Source organism: Globicephala melas, chromosome 21 (genome assembly GCF_963455315.2).
Source record: "Globicephala melas chromosome 21, mGloMel1.2, whole genome shotgun sequence".
NCBI classification, from domain to species: domain Eukaryota; kingdom Metazoa; phylum Chordata; class Mammalia; order Artiodactyla; family Delphinidae; genus Globicephala; species Globicephala melas.
Genome location: NC_083334.1, coordinates 19109397 through 19126225, shown reverse-complemented (window position 1 = coordinate 19126225; position 16829 = coordinate 19109397).

The window sequence follows — 16829 nt, the reverse complement described above, 5'->3', positions numbered from 1 at the left end:
TAAAATCTTTATGAACTGTCAGTCTTTCGATGTGTTCTACTGGCATCACTCTAACAAGAAATGGAGACATATGAGGGACAGGGCCACGGATTTGGTGAGAGATTGAGTAAAACAGTAATTGATTCTAAAAAAATGATCTGAATAGCCAGGAGGAACTGAAAGTAGCATCGGCCTTGGATGGAGTAATTTCGGAGCAGAAAAAAAAAAAAATACTAAGGAATCTGGTAGAAAATACTTAGGGTGATTAAATTCTAAAACAAGTCCCTTACTTTCAATTAACTTCTAGTTTGGAATTTTTCCTATTCTGAGAATAACAAAGAATAATACCATAAAATAGAACATTATTGTTTCTTCTGTTGTTTGTTGGCATACAATTGTTCTTTGAAACTTGTTTTTAGGAAATTAATGTGAAATTTCTTCTCTTTTTATTCCCATACCTGCACTAAACAAAATAAAATAAAGATTAAATGAATGGAATTATATTTAATAAGTTAATCTCTTATGATATGTACCTTAAGGAATTACCTAGCTATAAAGTTGATTTCTAAACAATATGGTATCCCTAAATAATAAGATTTTGATTGAGGTTTTTTTTCAATTCTTTCTTACTTTTGCAGAAGGGGAAGGGTCCAAAGACTTTCCAAAGTTGAATTTTACTAGTATCTTTTGGCAATCAGTTTCCTATTACCATCAATATGTAGTGTTGTCATGGATCTTTAAAATTTTGACAATTTTCTCCAAGGAGAATTTTGGTCTTTTGATCATTGTTAACATTCTTATTGTATATGAAATACTTTAAAGTTCTCCAAGAACACAGAATGAAAACATTAAAAATTAATAAATAAGTACAATTCTGTAGTGTTTAAAACTGTCGTTAACTTGCTTAAAATAAAAAAATAAAGCAGGAAGGCAAAGTGGAGGCTTATGCAGCCGTGAGTTAGCTGGAATCATCTATCTTGGATGACAAACTATGCTTACATCGAGTGGTCCCCAAACTGCTTAATCAACCATAGCAACATTGAAGCCCATGCAGCATGATACCGCCTGGGTTCTTTTCATAGTCTACCCATTTATGACTGCTGAGAGGACCCAGTTAGGAAGCACGTATTTGAGTTTTTTAAAAGCTTAGTTATGTGTGACAATTTCGTTACATAAACTGATGTACTCTTGATATTGAACTGAGAGTAATTCTCCGTAAGCCGCAGCCTGACTAATGCCATATGTCATCATGACAAGAGGTTTTCTAAAGAGCCCAGGAATATCTATCTTTGCCCTAATTGCAAATAAAATTCCATATGCTTGGCAATGACTTTTAGATAAGAAGGTTCCTTCCCAAACGCGGGGTCCTTAGCTTTTTCCTTAAACTTCCTGCTCTGAATGCAGTCACCTTCCTCTTTGAATACTTCAAGATTTGGCTTGTTTTCCTGATGCTCCTCAGAATGTATTCATAATAAAGATTACAAACATCCTTATTTTTCAAAGTTGATGCATTTGGAAATGTATGTTTGAAAGGGCAAAATTCCCTAAAAACATAACTGGGCATGTTAATTTCTTCCATCTAGAGAATAAAGACAATTTTTATCTGTGATTATTTTTGTTTTGATTTGTAAAGTACATATGGATAAAATGCATGTTGACTAGAGGTCTGAACATTAAAGACAGAATGAAACACCCTTCTAGATTTTTCTTTCAATAATCCATTTTAGAAGCAGTCTCCATCTAAGGTAAATTGTAGCTCATGTTATAATCACTTTTATAATTCTTTGTTACTGTACTGTTCTTAATCATATGGTAAAGTTGTAAACCTATTTTTCTACCTGTTTTTCTGACCTGGAAGCAAAATACAAATTTTCTATATCTTCACTAAAAACTAATTTCACAAAAATACATTTTCTAAATATATTTTATATGTTGTTTTGTCTGCACACCCTAGGAGTTTATTCTGCATTTATCATTCTTCTTGTCCACATCTGATAAGGGTGCTGAGGAGTAAGCTCTCCTTAAGGGCTGGGACACTTTTGCAAGCCACTTCCTGCTGGAGATAATTTGGGAGCTGTATTCATTTTCTAGAGCTACCATAACAAGATATCACCCACTGGTAGCTAAATAAATGTATTTTCTCACAGTTCTGGAGGCTAGAAGTTTGAGATCAAGGTGTCAGATCAAGGTGTCAGCATTTTGGTTTCTTCTGAGAGATGTGAGGGAAAGATCTGCTCCAGACATCTCTCCTTGACCTGCAGTGGGCTGCCTGCCCACTGTGTCTTCATATGTATGTGTGTATCCTTATGTCTCTTTGTGTGTCCCAATTTCTTATCATTATAAGGTCTCGGTCAGATTGGGCTAGGGCCCACCAAATGGCCTCATCTTAACCTAATCACCTCTTTAAGGGCTCTATCTCCAAATACAATCACATGTTGAGGTACTGGGGGCTAGAGTTTCAACATGTGAATCTTGGAGGGGACACAATTCAACATGTAACAAAATATCAGTTGTTTTGCAGTTGGAACATCCAATATTAAAGGTTGTTTCTTTGGCAGTGAAATTCCCTCAAATTATTAGTAGGCTTACAATCTATTTCCTTCCGTTTAATTTCATGTGTCCGTGACCACATCCAAATTTCTTTCCAAGATAAAACTCTCAGATGTGCATTACATCTTTCCTTCCTTCTTAGTGTCCCCTTTGTTAAACTAATGGGTGACTTACATGATGACATAGGGACAGTAGACTTGGCCAGAAGACCACCCTTAATCTGAGTTTTGCCACAAATCTGTTCAAGTTTATTAAACTGAAAAATTTTGCTGACCCTTTGCCACACAAAGCTTCTTAAAATTTTTATCTCTTACTTTGTGGGGCCTCAGAGCAGTTGATATTTCTATCTTTTTGGTGCCTTAAATTTCTAGACTGTCTCTATTCCTTACATCTCTTCCTTACAATACTTTGCCAAAGGCAGCTAATTTTAGTGAATGCACACTACAAACATTTTTCCAACTTTTTCCTCTTGAGCTGAAAGCTCAGTAGATCTGCCTTCCAGACTATCACTGGCAACAGTCTTACCAGATTTTTACCTGCTATAACAGGGCTCTCCAGGCTTTAAGTGTCTGATATCTGATCCCTTGTCATGGATAAGCCAATACCACATTTTAGGTGTTTCCGGCTAGGAGTTAAGGAAAAGGGATGGGCATTGGGGAGACTCCTGGGAATAAGCCAGGAAATGGTGTACACCACTTCTGTTCACACTGCATTGACCAGAACGTGGTCCCATAGCCCTGCCTAACTGCGGAGGAGCCTGGGAAGTGCAGTATTGCTATGTGGCTGGAAAGGAGCTGTGTGAGCGCTGGCATTCTCTAACACAAGACTCCAGGGAATATTTTACACACTTGTTGGTTGTAATCAAAAAAAAATACAGAATAACACACAATTACATTAACACTGAAATTAATGTATACATACATGCATTCAGAGTCTAGTTCCATAGACTTAAGTGCAAAAATGTAAAACTGAATAAGATATTAATATGGTTAATATTATTTAATTACATAAATATATGTTGTTAAACTATAAAGAAATTCATAGGTTTGGGAGGTCAATGCAGGTGGCATATTTATTCGCGCCTGTGCTCATCACACCCCATAGGTCCACCCACCCACTGGTGTATTCCTTCACAAACACTCATTGAGAACCAGCTACCTCTCAAGCCCTGAGCTCTTAACATTGTCTCAGATCTAGTAAAAAAGCCCTGCGACTATTAACAAAAGCCAGCCCTTTGCCAAAGTAAAAGCCTCTAATGGGAACACCTCCTAATAGTTAAACAACCCATTAGGTCAGAAATAGAATGGTCAAGGCAAACAACACAAATTATTCCGAACATTCATCTCCAGACACTGTGTTCCAGCAAATTATTGGAGGAATGTTCATAACAAAGCACAAAAGGAACACTTAACGCCTTTGACTTTTCTGCATACCATCTTGCAGAAGCATAAGATTTTGCTTATGCTTATGTCAATGTTGGCATACCTTCCTTTTATAAAAAAAAGACAAATGTTGGCAAACCTTCCTTTTATAAAAAAAACAAAACAAAACAAAAAAAAAACGCAGATGCATACATAAATAGAATTATCTAAAGCAGAAAGTGCCAAAGCCAGGATTAGAATCTCTCCAATGATAGAATAAGAAATATTAACAATATGTGTTCTTCCCGTTATTATCCTCTCAGTCAGTAATATACATGGAGAAAACAGCCACAAATTAAGTGAAAATCCAGATGCCAGAAGCATAAGGTATTTTTATGGAGTCTCCACATAATGAAGTTTAACATATAAACATTGACACTCATAAAGATATACATTATAATGTTCAGTAAAGGCATACTACCTTTCTTCATGAAAAGCTTTTAAATGTCCAAGGAAATAAAGATAATCAATATTTCACATTCATACTAAACATTCAGAGCAATACGCCTCATTATTAAGGCTGGCAAATTCCTCCAGGAAACTAGTATCACACTGTATTAAACACAATAACTGAATCACCCTCAGTGGCACTCATTTCTCTATGTATAGATAAAAGACCTGTACATACACATTTGCATATACTTAAAGCGCATATAGATATGTTTTCTATCAAATAGAAAGATGCACTCTTCACACTATAAATCCATCAACCGACAGCTCATGAAAACATATCCTTTCTAGAATCTTTCCAAATTAAATAATAAGCACTGCATGATATTGCAATATAGCAAAGAGTACATGGAGCTTTTATGAGTGAATTTTCTGAACTGCAATCAATCATATGCTACTAAAACTCTTTCCTCCCAAAATCATAGGCACACATGTCTTTCAAACACATCTATTTTTAAACTGGGATATATAAGTTCTAAGTTGATATATTTCAGATAATGTACTGTCATTTACTCTCTGCATGGTGTGTGCATGTCTCTGCAAACGTTGTCACTATTTCCTGCTCCTTGCCTAAACCTTTCTTCTTTGATTTTTCTCTTACCTTTCCAGGCTCATCTTGCCATTCTCTCCTTCATAGGTCTTTCTTCTCCTTTCAAACTGCTGTTCTCAGTGTCCTCTCTGCTCATCTAGATCCACTTCACTTTCCCCATCTCTGAAAATATCCAAAATAGTAATGACCCTCAGATTTACATCTGCAGCTCAGATCTTTCTCTCATGCTCTCCATTTATATCATATTTAACATCAACCCCTGAACATACCACCAGAATCTTATGTTTAACATATATATAATTGAGTCTATATATTCACTTCCTAAGTGTGTTTATTTCCCCGCATTGCTAATCACAATTTAGAAATATCTGAATTATTTTTACATGTTTCTCCTTCATGCTCTACCATCCAATCAATTGCCAAAACTTCTTTAGTTTTTCCTATGAATATTTCTCCAAATTTTATCCTTAAATCATTTCCACTGCCATAGCTCTAGTTTAGATATGCATCATTTTTTGCTCAACACTCTCCAAACCATATTCCTTTTTACTACCAGTGTCATGTCTTTCACTGGTCTTTTTATCAAGTGCAAGACCTATGTCTAATTCATCATCATTTTCCCTAGCACAGTGCCTGGGACAAAGAATTAGCACAGTATAAAGGCTTGATCATTCCTTCATTCAACCACAGTGTAGCAAGCACCTACAGGGCTCTAGATGCTCTGGTTCTATCATGGGACAAAATCTGGAAAGATACCACCTTCCTCAAACTTACACTCTAGCAGGAGACAATAGACAATAAATAATTTAAAAATATAAATGAGTAAATTATTAGCATGTTAGCATGGAAAGTGACTCAGGAGAAAAGAAAGAAGATTGGATTAACAGGGATAAAGAAAACAAGGGGAGGGCAAGTTAGAAATGAAACAAGGTGGTCAAGGTAGGTCTAATTGAGATGAAGGAGGCAAGAGAGTTACACATGCATTTATTAGGAATAAAAAATAGTTCAGGCAGAGGAATAGCCAGTACAAAATTCTACAATGAGAACACACATAATGTGTTCAAGGAACAGCAAGAAAGCCATAGACAGAGGGAAGTTACGAGGGGAAGAGAACAAGGAGGTGAGATCAGAGAGCTAATAGGCACTTTCGGCCATTGTGCAGACTTAGGCTTTTACTCTGGGTAATAGTGTTGAATAAAGAACAGTAGGCCTTCCCTGGTGGCGCAGTGGTTGAGAGTCCGCCTGCTGATGTAGGGTACACGGGTTCGTGCCCCGGTCCAGGAAGATCCCACATGCCGCGGAGCGGCTGGGCCCGTGAGCCATGGCCGCTGAGCCTGCGCGTCCGGAGCCTGTGCTCCGCAACGGGAGAGGCCACAACAGTGAGAGTCCCACGTACCGCAAAAAAAAAAAAAAAAAAAAAGTAAATCCAGGGATATATGGTTTCAGCTACAACATGGCAAGAGCTTGGAAGTTGTCACTCCCACCCTTAAAATAAGAAAACTCTAACAAACTAAAAATCAGTGACTTTTATTGGACACATCAGAAAACTGTGGTCGCAGGACAGTTAGTCACTCCTAAATCTGGAGAGACAGGTGAACCGGGAGAGTCACAGTGATAGCTGCTTACCTGGAGCAGAAGCCACTCGAACTATAAAATAGCAGGAACACTTAACTGGTAATTTTAACAAACTGCTGAAGGCTGAGTGTAAACCATCATGACAGTGAAAAACTCCAGGGACTTCACTTTTAAACGAGACCTCATATATTTGTGAATTTTACCTCTGGGAAACCCACCAGGATCTCATGGTGAAGAAGGATTCTCTCTTGGGTCTGGCAGGGGGAGGAAAGGGGTAATGATTAGGAAATAAAGCCAGTGTTCTCCATAACAAAAGCTACCCTCCAGGGGAGAGAACTTCCGCAGAGCCTTGTTTTACCTGGGGGGAGGGCATTTCTCCCAATCCAGGCTTCTTTATCCTTCCTGCCTCACCTCAAGGGGTAAAAGCTATAGTATGAGAGCAACAACTTGTGAAGGTGGGAAACAGGCCCCACTAAAAGATTTAATCACAAAACTATGCGGTGCTTCCTCTGCCCACACCTCACCACTGCACACAGGGCTCCAACAGAATAACCGTGGATTACAGCTGAAAGAGCTGCAAGACTCAGACTCTAAGAAGGATTTCCTTCCAGAAAAAACGGGATGTATGTAAACATATAGCTGATTCACTTTGCTGTAGAGCAGAAACTAGCACAACATTGTAAAGCAACTATACTCCAATAAAAATTTTTTTTAATTAAAAAATTAGGGACTTCCCTGGTGGTCCAGCGGTAAAGAAACCGCCTTACAATGCAGGTTCCATCCCTGGTCAGGGAACTCGGATTCCACACAGCTGGGGAGCAAATAAGCTCATGCACCACAACTACTGAGCTTGTGCGCCTCAACTAGAGACCACGTGCTGCAAACTACAGAGCCCACGCGCCGCAACTACAGAGCCTATGTGCCCTGGAGCCTGCGCACCACACTAGAGAAGAGAAAACTCACATACCACAACGAGAGAGAAGCCCATGCACCACAATGCAGATCCTGTGCGCTGCAACAAAAGATCCCACATGCCTCAAGGAAGATCCCAAGTGCTGCAACTAAGACCCGATGCAGCCAAAATTAAATTAATTAAATAAATAATAAATCTTTTTTTTTATTAAAAGAATTTTTTTAAAGAAAGGATTTCTTAGGGAAGCCCAAAGTCAAGAGGGGAAACAAAAATAAGTAACCTAAAGGGATTTTAAGCCTCTCCTACCTACAGCTACAGCAAACACTCAACACAGCTCAACTCCTAACCAGATTAACAAAAATCCTCATGATAAAGACCTATTTACCTTAGTTCCCATTACTCCATGAAACATATCTAGCTACTAATAAAAATAACAATGTGTACCAAAAAGCAAAAAATAACATCAAAAATAAAAAAATAAACCCTGAAGAGACAAAGAAATCATCAGATTAAGACTGAGATATGACACAGATTTTGGAATTATAAAACAGAAATTAAAATACTTATGGTTAACATGCCAAGGGCTCTAATGGAGAGTGGAATGAAATGTTTAAAGTGTTGAAAAAAGAAAAAAAAAAAAAAAACACGTAGAACTCTATATCCAGCAAAATTCTCCTCAAATGTGAGAGAGAAATAAAGACATCTCTGGCAAACAAACAAACAAAAAACTGAGGGAATTCATTGCTACTAGACTTTCCTTGCAAGAACTGTTAAAAGAAGTTCTTTAGGTAGAAAGGAAAAAACGCAGTTCAGAAACTCATCTTACAAAGAAAGGAAGAGCTATGTATGGAAAAGCAATAAATTAAGGTAAAATTAAATCTATCATTTTTCTTATTCTTTATTGAGCTACAAGATAACTGATTATTAAAATAGTAATAGCAATAGTGCATTTTTGTGCAATTATAGCATATGAGTAAGTGTATAAATGGCAGAAATATTATAAGACACTGAAGGGAGATATTAGGAACACTCACGTATAAAGTACCTGCACTACCCATGAAGCAGGATAGTTTTAATTGAAGATGGATTTGGAATGGTTAAAAAAGTGTAAGGGAAACTCTACGATAACCAGTAAAAAAAATGTTTCAAAAGTATAAGTTGGTATGCTAAGAGAGGAGATAAAATCAGGTGTCTAAGCAAAAAAAAAAAAATTTTTTTTCACAATAAGAGAGCAATTAAAAATGGGCTTCCCTGGTGGCGCAGTTGTTCAGTCTGCCTGCCGATGCACGGGACGCGGGCTCGTGCCCCGGCGGAGCGTCTGGGCCCGTGAGCCATGGCCGCTGGGCCTGCGCGTCCGGAACCTGTGCTCCGCAACGGGAGAGGCCACAACAGTGAGAGGCCCGCGTACCGCAAAAAAAAAAAGATCGTGGCAGGATTCTCAGTTGAAACCACAGAAACTGAGTGTGTCTGGTCAAGCAAGCAAGAAAGAGAGAGAGGCAGACAGAGACAGAGAGAGGAAGGGAGGGAGGGAGAGAGGGAGGGGAGAAAGAGAGAAAGAAAGAAAGAAAGGAAGAAAGTTTAATGGCTAAAGATTAGTTGAGAGGGTTGGAGAACCAGGCTTAAGACTAAACTTTGAAAACAAAATGCTCTGAGCCACGCCGCCCAAGGGTAACGAGAAAATCAACTGCCACGGGCACTCCTACTAACAAGCTGCAGGTACCACAGGTTTTTTAAATTTGTGGCAAAGAACCTAAGTACTTCACTGCTCCACCGCTCCCGGTGTTTGCCGGAATGCCGCTCCTGCACTCGGACACAGACCAGGCACCCACCACCATCACTCAAGCCAGAGGTGCCTGCCCTCGTCACGCCCCACCCCCCGCACCCCCAAAAATGGATTCTGCGCAGGACATCCTTCCTCAGACTTCTTACTTCCACGTTGGACTCTCCTGCTGACTTGCCTGGAGGTGATGAGGGCACATGTCTGGGCTCCAGCCTCCGAGGAAGATGGGAAGCAAGGTTTCTGGCTTCTTCATGAGAAGGTAAGACAAACGCGGGGAACTTGTTCAGACATGCACAGTTATACTCAAAAGTTCAGGGCAGCAAGAAACCACAAAGCTCAAAGACACTCAGAACATTTCAAATTTATATCACTGCCCTTTGGTTCAAAACCTCGGGAGCTTCCAAGGTGAAATCTGAAATCCCCCAACCCCCCAAAAAAGAAAGAGACAAACCGCTCCAGATTGGCGGGTGGCAGGTTTAATAAGGAAACTTACAAACAAGGCTTGTCTTGGGCGACGAAAATTGAGTCTCGGAATCGGCCCGCCAGAATCCTAACAGTTTATAGGGAGACCTTTTCGGTGTTCAGTCAGGTATACCGTGCAGATGGTATCAGTAACACATTACTCTCTCAAGCTTACATCCTGGAAAATGGCTCCAGCTGTGGAAAGGGTGGGTGGAGCGTACTTTGCAAGGACACGAGTGAGAAAGAGAGAGCGCTCAGGGGTCGTCTGGCGGTCATGTCCTCTTGATGACCTCCTCCTACGCCGCCAGAAATTCTAAAACACTGAGTATTATCATTTCTTAAAAGAAAAGATAACACTCAGTGTCCATGCTCAAGGTTATACAATGTATGGGGGGAAAAAGCCATTTGAGTTTATACAAAAACTCATGAAGATTTCTTTGTAAAGAAAGACCATTCTTAGGTTATCTTTAACCGGCACAATGACTTACATATAAAGTTACAGCAGAGTGGATACATAGAAGCACAGCATCCAATAGCCAAAGTGCTAAAGGTATAAAATAATTCTTTGTCCAACTTTACAGCACCAAACTTTTCACGGTGTATAAATCTCTATGCGTTGAACCTTTTACTTGTGAAAAAATATTTTAAGAATCAATAAGCAACATTCTAAGAGTTGATGAGTACACAAGAAAACATTATATCTATCTCATAAAAATGAGGGTTACATTCTTAGCCACACAATCCAAACTGCTATTTCTGTTTCTTAAATAGAAATATCATGGTCTCAAATATTACATGCTGCTTTGAAAGGGGCTTAATTTATAATCAGGGATTATTTTCTGGTTTGGAAGACTCCGTCTCAAATATATAAAGCATCACAGATTGGCATGAAAGATAATGTTAATTGAGATATTTCTGTGTAAGCTGCTAACTAGTTGCAGAACTTGTAAACTAATAATAGATATTTATCTAAATATGTATTGTGATGTCCTTATATAAACAAATCTAGTAATCCTTCATATCATTGCAATATGGCATCAAATGAAACGGCATTAAATGAAAAACTGGATGAATTCCAAATCCATTGTGTTTCTTAAAAATATATTAATGTTTCATGCAATATATATTTTAATTTATTTGCCTATTCTAACAATAGTTCCATAATCCAATGATGGATTGGTTCTAACTTTATGAAGTTACCAGATGTGTATGTCAAGGTCAATAAATTTGTTTTTAACAAACCAACCTGTTTTTCTCTATAACATCATTCAAATTTCAGGGCTGGCAGAAATGTTAGTTTAACCAGGCTGCGTTCACAGAGCAGTCTATAACACGCCTGAAATGATAATCCTCAAAATCTCCCAAAATGAGAATTTCTGCACTAACCTAACTTGATTTGTGGGCAGTAGAAAAATAAATAATTATGTCAGTAAACTATAAAAAAATGAAAATAGTTTTTTTGTTCTTTTTTTCTAATACTATTAGCAAAAGGACCTGTATAATGATAAGCCAAATTCTAGAAGTGAATAAAACAGTCTCCGGAAATAAATTAGGTGCATTGGGAAGCTACATTAACTCTTTCTGCACCAAGAGTACCATTTGTTGCCAGGAGACATCCATACAGGATGGCCTGGATGCACGAAAGTGCTAGGGGACACATTCTTACCATTAACCACTGACTTTCCATTATGGTATTTCTCTGGAGCAGATCTCCAATTTGCCATATTGACAGTTTTTCATGTGTTCTATTTTACCTGATTCTGTAATAAAGACTTTTGGTTATCTAAGAGTTCAGAAAGTTCAGTGAATCCATAGTGATAGGAAAGGCTTGAAAATAATACATAAGGTAAAATTCTGGAAGAATTGATTAATTTACTCAAAAAACAAGAACGTTGAAGGCAATTTTAAAACAGTCCTAAAATACCTGAGGTTTGTAATGTATAGGTGATATTCTGCACAAAAATAGTAGTTACTTGTTCTGTATCTCCACTGCAGATAAAAAAAGGGAAAAAAATTATCTTGACAGTAACATGAGAGGTTTGGTTTAAAAATAAGGAAAAAATTTTTGACAGTGGTTTTGTAAAACTTGTTATTTTAGTCTCATCACAAAAGATATGTATAGTTTATGCAGAAAGGTTTTTATTTTTATTTTATTTTATTTTATTTTTTGGTTGCGTTGGGTCTTCTTTGCTGTGCCCAGGCTTTCTCTAGTTGCGGCGAGAGGGGGCTACTCTTCGTTGCGGTGCGTGGGCTTCCCATTGCGGTGGCTTCTCTTGTTGCGGAGCACGGGCTCTAGGCACATGGGCTTTGGTAGTTGTGGCACAGGGCTCAGTAGTTGTGGCACAGGAACTCTAGAGCACAGGTAGAGTAGTTGTGGCACACGGGCTTAGTTGCTCCGCGGCATGTGGGATCTTCCCGGGCCAGGGCTGGAACCTGCATTGGCAGTCATTGGCAGGTGGATTCTTAACCACTGTGCCACCAGGGAAGCCCGCAGAAAGGTTTTTAAATTGCAAAAATAAAATCAAGGAGTAAAAATCACACATAATCCTATTATCCAAAGATAACCCAGACAAAAGGAAACATTGGTATATATTTTTTCAGATATATATATATATGTATATACACACATTTGTGATATTTTGAACATGATTTTTTCATGGGACATATCTTCAAATCAGTAAATATTCTTCTACAACATGATTTTTAGTTTCATCATTATATCTCATAGATGTGCCATTAATAATTTAATAAGTCATATATCTCACATTTCCACTACGTATCCTTTTGCTATATTTAATACTTTGATGAATAATCTTATACAGTAAACTGTGCACATATTTGATTTCTTTTTCCTTGGTGTAAATTCACAGAACATGCAAATTTGATGGGTATAAATATTCTGTTTCATGTTGTAAAGTTACCCTTCAGAATGACTGTTTCAATTTAACTCCTAACAGCAAATGTATGAATGTCCTTGGTCTACTTTTGTTTGTATTTCTTTCATCTTTGTTTTACTTTGTATTATTTTCATTATTGTTTTTGCTCTCTTTAATAAAATGACCACCCACTTTTCCAGTGGGTACTCTAATCCCATTCTTAGGGTTTTGAAAGTGTTCTCCACATATTTAGAGTTTCCTAATTTATAGTTTATTGTTTCCTTTATTTATTAGTTGTTTTAACATGTCTCTTTTCCTCTTTGTGGTTTCTTTCTCTTTTATTATTCCTTTAAAAAATCACCTTTCAACCATGTTCTAATTAATATTCAGCTATATTTGCAAGTAATTTTATTCATTTTTAATATTGAATTATCATCGTGTTGAGAGGCATGAAGTAGCGTTCGTACTTCATCTTTCCAAATAGTTAACCAAATACATTCACTTATTGAGTAACCCATATTTGTTCTGCTGATTTTAATTGTACCCCAAGAATATCTCCAAAATATTTCCATGGACATGGGTCTATTTCTGAGCTTTGCAGTTTGTTCTACTGATTTGTCTTCTTGTCAGTACCATATTGTTTTAATAACTAAGTTTTGGAATACATTTTAATATCTAGCTGTTCATGTTAGTTCCATTCTCCTGTTGTTCTTATTTTTCCAAAGTTACTTTGATTGTATGTGTTTTATGTGAACTTTAGTTCCAAAAGTATGATTCATTTAGTATTCTTAGGGCAATTGAACTAGAAATATGCATCAACTTGGTGTTAGTTCATACTTCAACATATCTTCTTTATACCCAACATATAATAACTCTAGATTAAAAAATTGAAAGGCAACTGAAAATACATAACAAAAATAGCTGAAGCTAAGAATTTACTCCACTTTGCACCCAAGGTCAGCTCTTGTGAGTCAAAGACAACCACAACGCTCCACTTGAGAAGAGGGTCTGAAGCTAGGTTTGTAGCTTAAAGTCAGCAGCATAGGGAAGTTAAAAAAGATAAAAAGGGGGTGACTTCAAGGAAAATTTCCTGTGGGTATGTGTTATGGATCAAATTGTGTCCCCCCCTCCAAATGCATATGTTGAGGTCCTAACCCCTAGTACCTTGAAGCAATCAAGTTAAAATGAGGTCATTAAGGTGGGGTGGGCCCTAATCTAATATGACTGGTGTCCTGATAAAAAGGGGAAATTTTGGAGACATGCACACAGGGAGAAAACCATGTGCAGGTGAAAGCAGTGATGATCTGATGCTTCTAAAATTCAAGGCATGCCAAAGATTGCCAGGAAACCACAAAAAGCTAGAGAAGAGGCATGGAACAGATTCTTCCTTAGAGCACTCATAGAGAACCAACAATGTCAACATCTTGGTCTCAGATTTATAGGACCCAGAACTGTGAGACAATGAGCTTCTGCTGTTTAATTCACCTAATTTGTAGTACTTTGCTAAGGCAGCCCTAGAAAACTAATACACTATGACTACAGAAAACTATGAACCTACAGAAGTTGGAAGACAAAGACATAGTCTATTGACCAGGACCTAGCCAAGGCAGCTGAGAGTTTGGTGACCACATCCTTGATATACCCAGAGCCATAAAACAGCTGTTATAAGATGTGACTCTGGCCTGAGTGTCAATGGGAAGAGGGAGCAGGAGAAGCACATACAAAACTAAAAACCAACTAGATAGCTACGAAGACAGAAAGGAGAAAAGAAAATGAACACTCAAGATTACTCCACAAATGAGAACTTCAAAACATTAAACAAGCAAAAGCTAATAAAGATAGATAACAGAATTTAAAAATCAGATCATGAAATCAACTCAACTGAAAAGAAAGATTTTAAAATAAGTATGTACATAAAGCTCAACAAGATAAAAATAAAGCTAAAATCCTTGAAAAATCATCTTGTAATAAACAAAAATGGGTATAAAAATTTAGAAATCTTAAAAATGAATAATAACCTTTGAATTAAAGAGCTACATAAGAGATAAACTCAAAGCTAGACCTGATTGAAGAGAAAAGAAAAAAAGTAATAATAGGTACCCAAAAATCTATTCACAGATAAGGAGGTAATAAATATGAAAAGTGCAATTAGGGTATATGGTTAGATGATTAAAAGACTGCAAAGTATATTCAATCAGTTTCAGAAGAAAAGAAGAGAGAATGACAGAGAAGCTATACCTGTCAAGAGCAGAATTGAGAGTTTTCCAGAATTTTTTTTAAAAAAAGCATCTCAGCTCAAACGTTGGCTACAGGAACTGAATGGCATATAAACATAAATTCAGACAAAGGCACAACCTTGTAAAACTTCAAATCATCGAAGATTTTTGTTAAAAATTCTTGAAATTTACCATAGGGAAAAAGATTACCTACAAAGGATCACAAATTAGCCTGAAGCTGACTTCTTAACAGCAATAATAAAAACTAAAAAATAATAGAACAGTATCTTCAAAGTACTAAGAGAAAAGAACACAGTGTTACACTCATCTAATTAGTCATTTTAGAGCAAAAGGCAAAATAAAGGCATTTCAAACGCAAAAACACTAAGTAAGAGAGTTTACAGCTCACAGATCCTCATTCAAAATTTTTTTTAATTTTTGAATTTTATTTATTTTTTTATACAGCAGGTTCTTATTAGTCATCAATTTTATACACATCAGTGTATACATGTCAGTCCCAATCGCCCAATTCATCACACCACCAAACCCCGCAGCTTTCCCCCTTTGGTGTCCATACGTTTGTTCTCTATATCTGTGGCTCAACTTCTGCCCGGCAAACTGGTTCATCTGTACCAGTTTTCTAGGTTCCACATACATGTGTTAATATACGATATTTGTTTCTCCCTTTCTGGCTTACTTCACTCTGTATGACAGTCTCTAGATCCATCCACGTCTCAACAAATGGCCCAATTTTGTTCCCTTCTATGGCTGAGTAATATTCCATTGCATATAGGTACCACATCTTCTTTGTCCATTTGTCTGTCAATGGGCATTTAGGTTGCTTCCATGACCTGGCTATTGTAAATAGTGCTGCAATGAACATTGGGGTGCATGTGTCTTTTTGAATTATGGATTTCTGTGGGTATATGCCCAGTAGTGAGATTGCTGAGTCATATGGTAATTCTATTTTTAATTTTTTAAGGAACCTCCATACTGTTCTCCATAGTGGCTGTATCAGTTTACATTCCCACCAACAGTGCAAGAGGGTTCCATTTTATCCACACCCTCTCCAGCATTTGTTGTTTGTAGATTTTCTGATGATGCCCATACTAGCTGGTGTGAGGTGATACCTCATTGTACTTTTAATTTGCATTTCTCTAATAATTAGTGATATTGAGCAGCTTTTCACGTGCTTCTTGGCCATCTGTATGTCTTCTTTGGAGAAATGTCTATTTATGTCTTCTGCCCATTTTGGATTGGGTTGTTGGATTTTTTAATATTGAGCTGCATGAGCTGTTTGTATATGTTGGAGATTAATCCTTTGTCCATTGATTCGTTTACAAATATTTTCTCCCATTCTGAGAGTTGTCTTTTTGTCTTGTTTATGATTTCTTTTGCTGTGCAAAAGCTTTTAAGTTTCATTAGGTCCCATTTGTTCATTTTTCTTTTTATTTCCATTACTCTAGGAGGTGGATCAAAAAAGATCTTGCTGTGATTTATGTCAAAGAGTGTTCTTCCTATGTTTTCCTCTAAGGGGTTTATAGTGTCCAGTCTTACATTTAGGTCTCTAATCCATTTTGAGTTTATTTTTGTGAATGGTGTTAGGGAGTGTTCTGATTTCATTCTTTTACATGTAGCTGTCCAGTTTCCCCAGCACCACTTATTGAAGAGACTGTTGTTTCTCCATGGTATATCCTTGCGTCCTTTGTCGTAGATTAGTTGACCATAGGTGCATGGGTTTATCTCTGTGCTTTCTATCTTCTGCCATTGATCTATGTTTCTGTTTTTGTGCCAGTACCATATTGTCTTGATTACTGTAGCTGTATAGTATAGTCTGAAGTCAGGGAGTCTGATTCCTCCAGGTCCGTTTTTTTCCCTCAAAACTGCTTTGGCTATTCGGGGCCTTTTGTGTCTCCATACAAATTTTAAGATTTTTTGTTCTAGTTCTGTAAAAAATGCCATTGGTAATTTGATAGGGATTGCATTGAATCTGTAGATTGCTTTGGGTAGTATAGTCATTTTCACAGTGTTGATTCTTCCAATCCAGGAACATGGTT